The sequence below is a fragment of the Mesitornis unicolor genome, unplaced genomic scaffold, assembly GCF_000695765.1.
Source record: "Mesitornis unicolor isolate BGI_N332 unplaced genomic scaffold, ASM69576v1 scaffold2431, whole genome shotgun sequence".
NCBI lineage: Eukaryota > Metazoa > Chordata > Aves > Mesitornithiformes > Mesitornithidae > Mesitornis > Mesitornis unicolor.
In genome coordinates this window covers 1-10,274 of record NW_010164250.1, presented here as the reverse complement: position 1 = coordinate 10,274, position 10,274 = coordinate 1, and positions in this window count along the sequence as shown.

Sequence of the window (10,274 nt, the reverse complement as noted above, 5' to 3'; positions counted from 1 at the left end):
CGCAGGAAACCGCAGCATCAAACCGCAGCATCGGCTCCTGCCGTGGCCCTGCAGCACCCGGGGTGGCGGAGACTGCGCCCAACGCCGCAGGATGCTCCAGCCCAGCAGCGACTGTTTCCAGTGACATCCCGACTGTTACGAAGATACCACATCAGGGTTACAAAGACTCCTTCTTACATAGAAAACAAAACCAACAAACACCTATATCTCTATTTTTCAGAAAGGAACAATAATTTTCATATGCGTTACAGCCACGCCTTGAGACTCAGCAAACCTGTACGAGGTGTTTCCAGTGCTCTGATTCAGTTTCTGGTGCACTCCTCCCAAATCCAGGTTAGAGCTAGTGTAAACCCTCCCGCTGCCTGTGCGCTCGCACCTCGGTTTCTGCTTTGCTGTAAAAGATTGCTCTTTGTCTTGCTGTGTTACAAAGTGAGTGGATGTTTAGATGCCCGTTGGCTGCTGCTTCATGCGAAGCCGCGCTCCCCCGCTGCGCTCGACTTCCTCTGCTCCAAAGAACTGTAACGTGCCCCTGAAGTGAGGTATTAGTACATAGAAAAATCCCATCTTTAGGAGTACAAATTCTGGTGTCATGGTTAAAATTACAGGGTCCCTCCCTTCAGAGATATATTTAAAACGATACTTATTCTTGTAGAAAGTGTATAAAATACTTTTTGCCAAATAGCGAACATGTATCCATGGAAACAATGAAGCTGTTTTTAATCCTGTGCCTTTTCATTTTGCCATAGGCTATTTTTCAGTATTTACACTTGAAAATGTAACAAGTATTAATTTTTAATAAAAAATTTAAAAAAAAAATCACGGTAGCCAATACAGCAAGCATTTCACTACAGAGTTTTGGGTGGCTTTCCTCAGTAAGCATCCTAATACAATGATAATATTTTGAACTTCCAGCACTTAATAGTAAATTGAAATACTCTTCCAGCAAATGTTTTTCTTTCTAGCACAGAAATCACTGGAAAGCAAGGTAGTAAGGACCAGTGCTTACCTTACCAAGTGCCAGATCCCGCTGTTCATGTGCTTCACAGACTTCGTTAGCGCACCCCGGTTAGCAAAGGTTTGGTTAAACCCCAGGGAAGGAAATGAAAATCACTTCACAGAAGCGGCTTTGCCATAAGAGATGACCCGTGGAATTATTGTGGCCATTTGACATAAGAGCTGGCTAAATCACTGAACCAAACCCTCCTGACTTTTGAGGTCAGTCTACAGATAAATTGCCACTTTTTCTGTATGAGAATACGTGGTTCAATGACATTTTATTTCCATCTTCAAAGCAATCTTGGAAGAGAACTTTCTCACAGAATCAGTGCTACCTCAGGGATTACCCACTCCTCTGTACCCTTCAAAGCCCGAGTGAGGTGCAGAGGGAGAACAAGGAGTAACAGGGTTGAGGTGCAAGTTCTTTCATTTAACCTCTCCAAAAGGCTGGGAGCAGCGGGTGCAGCACCCCCTGTAGAGCTGCCCACTGCAAACAATATTACACAGAGCATACAACAGGTCTGTATTTGCTCCTGGATTGGATTATTTGTGTAACAGACCAGGAACATCATTTTTCTAAATTGCTCTTCATCTGTCTAAGAACTGACATGATCTACAACCCTCCTTGGTATGAAATGCTGTCCAAGCTTTGCTCCAGCCATTAAGTGAGGTTCACCTTTCTCATCGCATCTAAAACTGCTTTTGTAGAAAGATCATTTGCCTGTTTCCTGTTAGAAGGATTTTGACTTAACATTAAATGACTGGTTACAAGACCAGCTGATTTGATAAATCAGCTTTTGTCATGTAACTGTGTGTGTGTGGTGGCAGGCAAAATAAACTCTATTTAGCTGCATTTCGTCCATCTTCACTTACCCAGAGTTTCCATGCCAGATTGCTTGCACACAGTGAAGCCAGGTAATAAAAACTCCTTCCCTTGTGTCACTGGTATTTTCCCATGGCACTTCCAATAAACAAAGTTGGCCAAAGTGCCTTTCCTTCCTCTGTCCTCACACACCTTTAACAGCTCAGTGTTTACAGTGCAATAACACTAAGGAAAGCATCTTGGCCTGAGGTGCCTTTAGTATTTGCCCCCTTCATATCATCATAATAAATTTATCTTTTCTCAGCTTGTTCTGAGGAAAAGGAGTTATCCCAGGGCTCCCTGGGGAGTCCTGCCCTGCTGTGAATGTACAATTCCTTCTGTCAGCTTCCGCTCAGAGGTTCAGCCTAAATCTGGTCTCAATTAACCTGACAATCACAGATTTCATAGCAAGTTCAGGTACCTGCCTTCTATCACGAGAATATTCTTATTCTGGGGTTATTAAGAGAGTGACTTCTTAAATACTACACTGTTCAAGAGTTTACCTTTTCTATTAAGTCACCAAGTTCTATTAGGAGTACCTCAGGATAAGCTACAACTGGAATTCTTTAGGGACAGAAAAATGAGGTAGCCTGCATCTTTTACCAGAATATCAGAAAAAAGAAGCAAATTTGAGGGGTAACTTTTTAATGTAAAATCCAAGAGATTATATATGAAGGGAAAAGAAGAGAAATTAACACAAACTACTGATTGCCAGTATGAACAATGCCACAAATTCAAGGGTAGAATCTACACGCTATCTTTTACACGTAACACTTACTTGTATTTGCAGTGCTCCAGCCATTGTACAAGACTATTACTGCAGAAAGGCAAGCTGACTGCAAATAGGAAGTAACAGCACAGAGACTGTCCTCGTAGCTTCGGTTTTGCTGAGCTACTTCATGCTGTTTTTTCTTATCAGAAGCAGACCTCTTCATTGCCCTGTAAGAAATACAGACAGAATCATGGCTGGGGAGCAGGGTCTATAAGCCCAGCACGTTCCCAACACACTGGAAAGGTCCCTTGCTTACGAGACAGGTCACAGAGTGATGCACAAGAACAAAAGCGTGAGATTATAGAAGAGTCAAAGCTGTGACCAGTAACAGTGATACTGACTGTTCTAACTGGACTGTAACAGCTACAGGAATACCACAAATATTACAGTGAGGTTACCTGAACATGTACTCTACAGGTACCAGAAATGGTCTGGTCAGATTTGCATCTAATCCTTCTCTAGAAGTACACGTTAGTGTTCTTTATTACCATATTCACAGGACAGTTCTGGCCTTGAGAACTGCATTATTTTCTCTTTTGCTGAAGTCTTAGCAGAGGGACCATGAAACTGCCTGATCCGAGATCGCTAGGCAGTGGCTGCCTGCCGTGAGGGGACTCAGCAAAGTGACAACAGTATATATATATATATGCCAAGCAAGGGAAACCACACAAGCACGCAGAGGTCAGGTGGAGGAGGTTCACATGGCTGACAATTTAATTACTCCGCAAAATCATTAAGCTCTGGAGATGTGCCATTAGAAGTTCTGGCACATGCAACTGCTAAAGGGATAATTAAAATGTGCCTGGGAGGTTTTATTCCAAGTTATTATCACAGCACATGGAAGTTATTTTATTTTGTCATGTAAGTTTATTACGCCTCCCACCTGCAGAAGACTCTCTCCATCTGTCGCTCTGCGTCGGTGCCAGCACAACCCAAGAGCAGAAGCTACAACCTCCCTTTACGGTCCCACACAACGTCCTTCTGCTTTACTGCCCCAGCATTCACACCGTTACAGCCCCCTACATCGCACATGCTACCAGCGACCTTGGTGAAACAAGGACAGGGATAAGAAAGGCTCAAAACCACCAGGAAATGGCCCTCCCTACTGACCACTGCTACCTTTTTGTAAGCACACACACAAGGGTCACAGAAGGTGACACAGCAGCTCCACGCTCAGTTTGTGAACACCAGTGGCAGTGACAGAACACAGCTTTACAAGAATTATATTTTTGAGAGCCAGTTTCGGTAGTACAGGGTCCATTTGCTCTGCTCCTAAGACACTGATTATCATTTATCCCATGGTCAGGTGAAGTTTAAGCTACAACTGGTTTCCCCATTTCAAACCAGGGCAGCCACTTCAGCCACCAGCAGTCCACCAGCAGTACCTGCTCCCACTCGAGGTTTCTCACTTTCTTCAGCAGTTGCAGTGTTGTGATGACTTTTCAGTTATTTTCAAAGCAACACAGTCCTGTACAAGGCGACCTTTTTCTCGACCTGCACAACTAAATAATGCATTTAGTGTTAGGTGAGAATGAAACTGTTTGTTCCTAAAACAAAGTCTGTAATGTTTTTTTTAAAGGAATTCCCAATAATCCAGAGCTTTCACTACCGAAACAAGGTTTATGCACTCCAGCAGTAATGAGATGCATGTTCCCGTCCACACAGCTTTCAGACACGAAGTCCCCTCCACACACACTGTCCCACCCATGCAATGCAACCTGTCAGACACAGGACTGACTCACAGAGCACCTCTTCTGTCATTTACAGCTGCTTCCAGGCTGTTATGGGTAACACTAATGATAATTTACATTTGTATGTCACAGTCAGAGACTTGGGTGAACGGTTTCCATTGCACCCCTCACGCCCAACCACAGCAGAGCACCTTAATCAACATCTAAGGCAGTAAGACAAATACATGTAACCGAATAGAAATTAGAAGCCCCTGCAGAAAATACTTCAGCCTAGGAGCAAACACTGTACCCAGAGGTGTTTTGCTGCAGATCCGAGTCCATTTTAGGCTCGCAGGCAATTATTAAGCATCAGAGAAGCTGCATTACATACTTCAGAAAACAAGAGTCCGAGTTCCTGTTTTCCAGAATGAGAGGAAATGAAGTCTTTCCTTCTCCCATGCTGCCACCTGCTGACAAATCAGGCTCCAGCTTCTAAAACAGACCAAAAGACACAGCTAAACGTTAGCAAGTGTTTTCAGACTCCATCAGACACACGCTTGCTGTAGACATTAAACACGCTGCTGCTACAGCAGGCACCCAAAACCCCCTTCTGTCGGGGTGTTGATGGGGACAACACTGAACAAGTTAAATATTAACTCCTCTGCCTTAAGATCTTCCTCTGCATTCACAGTTGTTTCATTCATCAAGGTAAAAAAGTAATACTGAGTAACTTAAGCTCCAGAGTATACCAGTATAATAATACAAAAATCACACAGACTGTAAGGCAACCAGACAGCCCAGGGTCTGGTGGCTTCCCATGTGAAGTCTGTTCAAAACCACACATGCAGGTGCAGAAGCAGGATGCTACCACTGCTGAAGTAGGTCTACAACAAGAAGATTAAGTCCTTAGAAGGTAAGAAGAACCACCAGAACTTAGCCCATGCTGGCAGGTAGCACAGAGAAGGCTGAGGCTTCCTTGTCACGGTCTCTCCATTTGGGGGTTTGGTTTTATCTTGAAACTTTGCTCAAGAAAGCTTTTTACTGAACAGTGGAAGCAACCTGTGATAATGTAAGTATTGCAGAGGAACAAGCTGCAGTTAATAATTAGAAAATTCTTCGGTGAGCCAAATGTTGGAAAACATCCAGACATCAAATATTAACCAGCTACCAACGGAGCGATCAAGAGAGAAAAGGGCAGAAAAAATACACGTTTGCCTAATATAGATCTTTACTGTTCAGTGACATGCTCAGTAAGCTGTATCAGAGCAGCCACAACACTGGAAACACAGGAAATAATAATGTATTTGCTGGGTGCCACTGATATTTTCAGAATGATGTTAGAACCACCTTACTATTGGACTGCGGTCACGTACTTTGCTACCGAAAGTAAAACTGATTCTAAAGATGCAGAACTCGTTTTCTGTGTGACTCTCAGCAGACACAAGAGCCAGCGACGGCTGGATCCCTTTTAGTCTCAGACACTAGGAGTCAAAGAAATGGCAGACGCTTGGCCCTTCCGTGGTTACTGCAATTTAAAGGTTTTTATAAACATGACTTTGAATGGGACTTCAAAAAAAAAAAAAAACAAACAAAAAAACCACTAAAAATCACATTTTTATTCTTAGAACTTTAGCAGAAGGTATTGCTTCACAGACAGATCTGCATGTACACAGCAGAAATCTTAAAAGGCACTTTAAAGCATTCTCTAAACGCTTTACCTTTCTGTTGCTCGCACCTTGATCTTGAATGGGACTTCAAATTGTGCGTAGCTACCTGTAGCTGTTCTTCTAAAACTTAACAGAGTTTCTGAAATGTCACCTTATTTGGGGAAGAAAAGAAAAAAGCAGAACTCTGCTGAACAAACTAACATAGTTTAAAAAAAAAAAATGAAGTTCTCTATCACTTCTTCCATTCCTCAGAGTCATGTGGGAAAGCAGCATGTGAGCTTGCTGCTCACAGAGCAGTGGTCTGTAGATCCGTGGCCTGCGTGGACACCAAGTCAGAGCGGCTGCATTAACACAGCACAAACACAGGCTCCCTCTGTCAGTGCCTGCAAGCTGCTCTCCCTTTGAGTCATCCACAACAGAAATGCAAAGACCTCTCCCACGTCAGCCTCGACACAAGCTGCTCATCCTGACACTCCGGTGCTCTCCCAGTACATCCCAGCACAAGCTCATTCCATCAGCCCCAGTACCTCCTCCCCGGTGTGGCACTGCACCCACCATGTGTCTTCTCCAAGCCTCTCTCCATCTTCTCCTACGTCTCATTCTTCACCTCAGGCTCAGCTGATCAATAAAGCATTACTGCCCTCACCAAATCCTTCCTCAAAAATCTGCGTCCACCATGATGTGCTTTAAGAGTAACGCTTTTCCTCAACATAATGCGAAGAGCTCGTGTTTTCACTTCTTCAGGTAACAGGAAAGTTCCTTTACAGAGAGAATGCATTTCTATTAGTAAGAACTTTATTTCTATACATACACAGGACATTACCTTAACTTTATGGTAACACACAACCACAGAAAAGAAGTATTTTTACAAAATGCATTTGGAAAACGTGTTACGTATTAGTTACGTGGAACCTTTAAAATAACAACGAGCTATCTTGGAATGGTTACGTGCATACCAAATTCTAACGTCCATGCTGGTAAGAAGGCAACTCCAGGTGTATCACACAGGCCGCTGCTCCATGAAGCGGGGATCTGAGAGGAAAGAGCTTTACAACCTCTGCCCACACCGACCAGTGCCTTGATCACTCGGCTACTTCGAACTTTGACGCTTCAGAAGATCCCACTTGGCTATTTCCACAGCTCCTTTGCAGATCCTCCTTTTCATTTTCAACCTCTCTTTTTCTCCGTGAATATATGGAAAAAAGCTTGGGCTTTTTTTGTTGGAGTTCCTTATTTTCTTTACCTTTGCCACTGTCTACAGTAATCCAAGCCTATTCAAGGCATCGTCACCGGTTTCCTGCACAGGAATGGTTGTTTGGTTCCTGTTCTCCACGGTTGGCATCAAAGCCTGACCCTGCTGACCACTCTTTAAAACATGTCAAAGGAAAACACAAGAGTATGAAGAGTCAGCTTTTATTAGCAAGTGCGTGCTATTTTCACTACTAACAGCTAGACTTGTGCTGCTTCTTAAGGAGCAAGAGTCACTGCAGGTCCCCTCTCAAACCAGAGGTGCAAATTATAAAGTCCACTCAATGTTTTTGCTATGAAACACATCCCTGCATAGATAGCAGATCTTGCAAATCAGGAACTTTTAGGGGATACATAATACTGCAGGATGGGGAGATAAATACACAGTCACATAAAACAGACCTGTATTTTGCAGTAGGAATCCATCTCCTAAATCACCTTAAACATTTATTCTTAGACAATGTCAGGAGGTATCAATGGCCTTAGGACTAGATCCCAAGCTTGCTAATGAGAAGCACATAAACTAAGCTTATATTGCACAGTTTTGGGGATTCTGGAACTCACAGACACTCCCAGTATCCACAAGCTGCTCCAGTACACACTGAGCCCATCGAACACTTAGAGCATACAAACATTAAACAAAAACAACTACTTCAGATTTCTATATTTATGTATATAAAAAGAAGACATACTCACCCCCGATTCCTGCACCGCTGCAAAGAAAATGAAACAGTCCCATCAACACGCAGTAAGGTGGACTTTATACTTAATGCAACTGTCTAATCACGTTATCTGGTCCTCACACGTACATGGGAGCAGTTCAGCAGTGAGCCTGCACACACAAACCCTCTAAGGAGGCCTCATGGCAATGCATTAATGCAGCACAAACACAGGCACCTCCTGTTCACTGTGGCACAAACAGACACAGAAAGTTCCCTGCAGTTCACCACTAACTGGCTGTTAAGGTTTCAGCTCAACATCTAGTGAGGCGAAGGCCACTCTTCAGAATACTGTTACAAACTACCCCTTTACACACCTGCTGCTCATACTTACGTGGCACATCACTTTTCCTTTTCTTCCTTTGCCAGATATATATAAGGGGAGCTGCAACAACGAGCACAGCTACAACAGAACCAACAATTGCTGGAACAGAGGAACCTGCTGTGAGAAAAGGAATCATCATTCTTGCAACCTGCCAGCAGACCTTGCAGTGGAACTGCTGTGCTGTTTTTAACATCACATCTCCACATCCGCGGGCATCCACAAAGGTCTTTCTGACTTGGTGGGTAATCCATGAAGGAGCTGATTTTTACCCTTTGTGTTAATGTTTCTTAATGCAAATTGATTTCCCTCAGAATTCTGAAGATGGCAAAATGCTAAGCCAACAGTTAAAGAGAACAGCCCCATGCCCATGAAGAGTAAGAGCTGCTTACCTGCACCATGGTGTACAACCAGAGGACATGCAGACCATTGAGGAGGGTGCAGGACAGGCTTCACACACACTGTCACACACCTGCCTCCTCAAAATCAAACTCCAAAGGCATTCCCCATAAGAAGTTTTGGTGTTACTGATGCTATGTTGGCTTACCCTCTCCTTTATCATCCTGCTGGGAAGGCTGACAAAGCTCACACTCTTCAGTCCCAGAATAACTGCAGGAATAGCCAGGCAGACAGCCACACACAGTGTTACTTGTACTGGTACATGGTACTTTTGGCATTAATTTGGCTCCTAAGAGAAAATCACATGCACAGTAGTCACAGTATTTACATGGGTACAAACAACAGATGCAAAAGCAAAAGCAAACATTAAGCCTTGCCTTGATGCAAGGGTGAAGAGCACCAGAACTAACAGGATTAGTGAAGATGACTCTCTTTTCGAGGTATAAAGAGAGCCCAGCTCCTCACAGACACACCATCTTGGGTCACATTTATGTCTGTCCTAAGTGACTTGCATGGCAAAAGCAAAAATACTCCCAGCCCAGATGTTTTTAAATTAGCTGTCCTGGTGGAGCAGGGCAGCTCCACTTGGAGCTCTTTCAGGCCCAAAATTGCAAGTATTTCAAGACAGCTCTTTAGACACCATGCTGCAATCTAAAGGAGCTGTTAAATGCTCAGAAAGGCTTCAGAGCAAACTTCCACTGGTGCCAGAAAAAGATCTTTGCCGGTTTTCCCTTCCCTCACCCAGTCGATAGCACTCTGAGGTCTGCACCGTGGCATGAGCCTTTCTGCTCTCCATGCTCTAATCAATTCATCAAGCGAATGAGGCAAGAAAGAAGGGGAGAATGTATCCATGAAAGTTATGATAAATCCATTTAAGCTGGTTCTTTAGCATCCTCCTTACCTTCGTCACACACTTTACAGTCCCTGCAGCGTTCCAAACCATTGGGACGATCTGTATACGTATCCCCAACACAAGGTCTGCATGTCGTGCCAGAACCAGCAGTGCAATTCCTGTGCACTCGATAGCCTAAAAACCAGAAACAACCCTTTCAAAACAAGTGGCTTCATTAGCAAAGCTTACCTGGCCAGGGACTGACACTGGCATCAAACCACTCGTGACTGCTGTAAATAAACCACAAGGACCTCAGAAATATTGTCATAGCAATTGCAGAGGTAATCCCAAAAGAGAAACCAGGACTCAAAATGAAAGTCCTTGGAAACTACCACAACACAGAGACTTGGGCGATCACTGCTTCCACTATGGAGGCTCCAAAGCCAGGGACGAGGCCTGGCATTGCTGTAACGGGGAGGAGGATGAGGACAATCTGGAGCAATGCCCACAGCTGCGACTTGCAAGTGCTGCAGGCTACAGCAGGGAAAGACAGGCTACTCCCATGGCCCGCTGAGGGAGGGAGGGAGGGAGGGAAGGAGCCCTCCTCCCCACCGAGGGAGCAGCCCAGTTACCTACCAGCGGCACACATAGGGCAACACTCGGCACCTATGGGATATTCTCCCAACCCACATTCCAGGGCATCCGCACGATCCAGCTGCATCACCAACACAACGGCAAAGACCTTTGGGCAAGACACGAAAGGTTTCCACTTGGCAGCTTGCCCTCA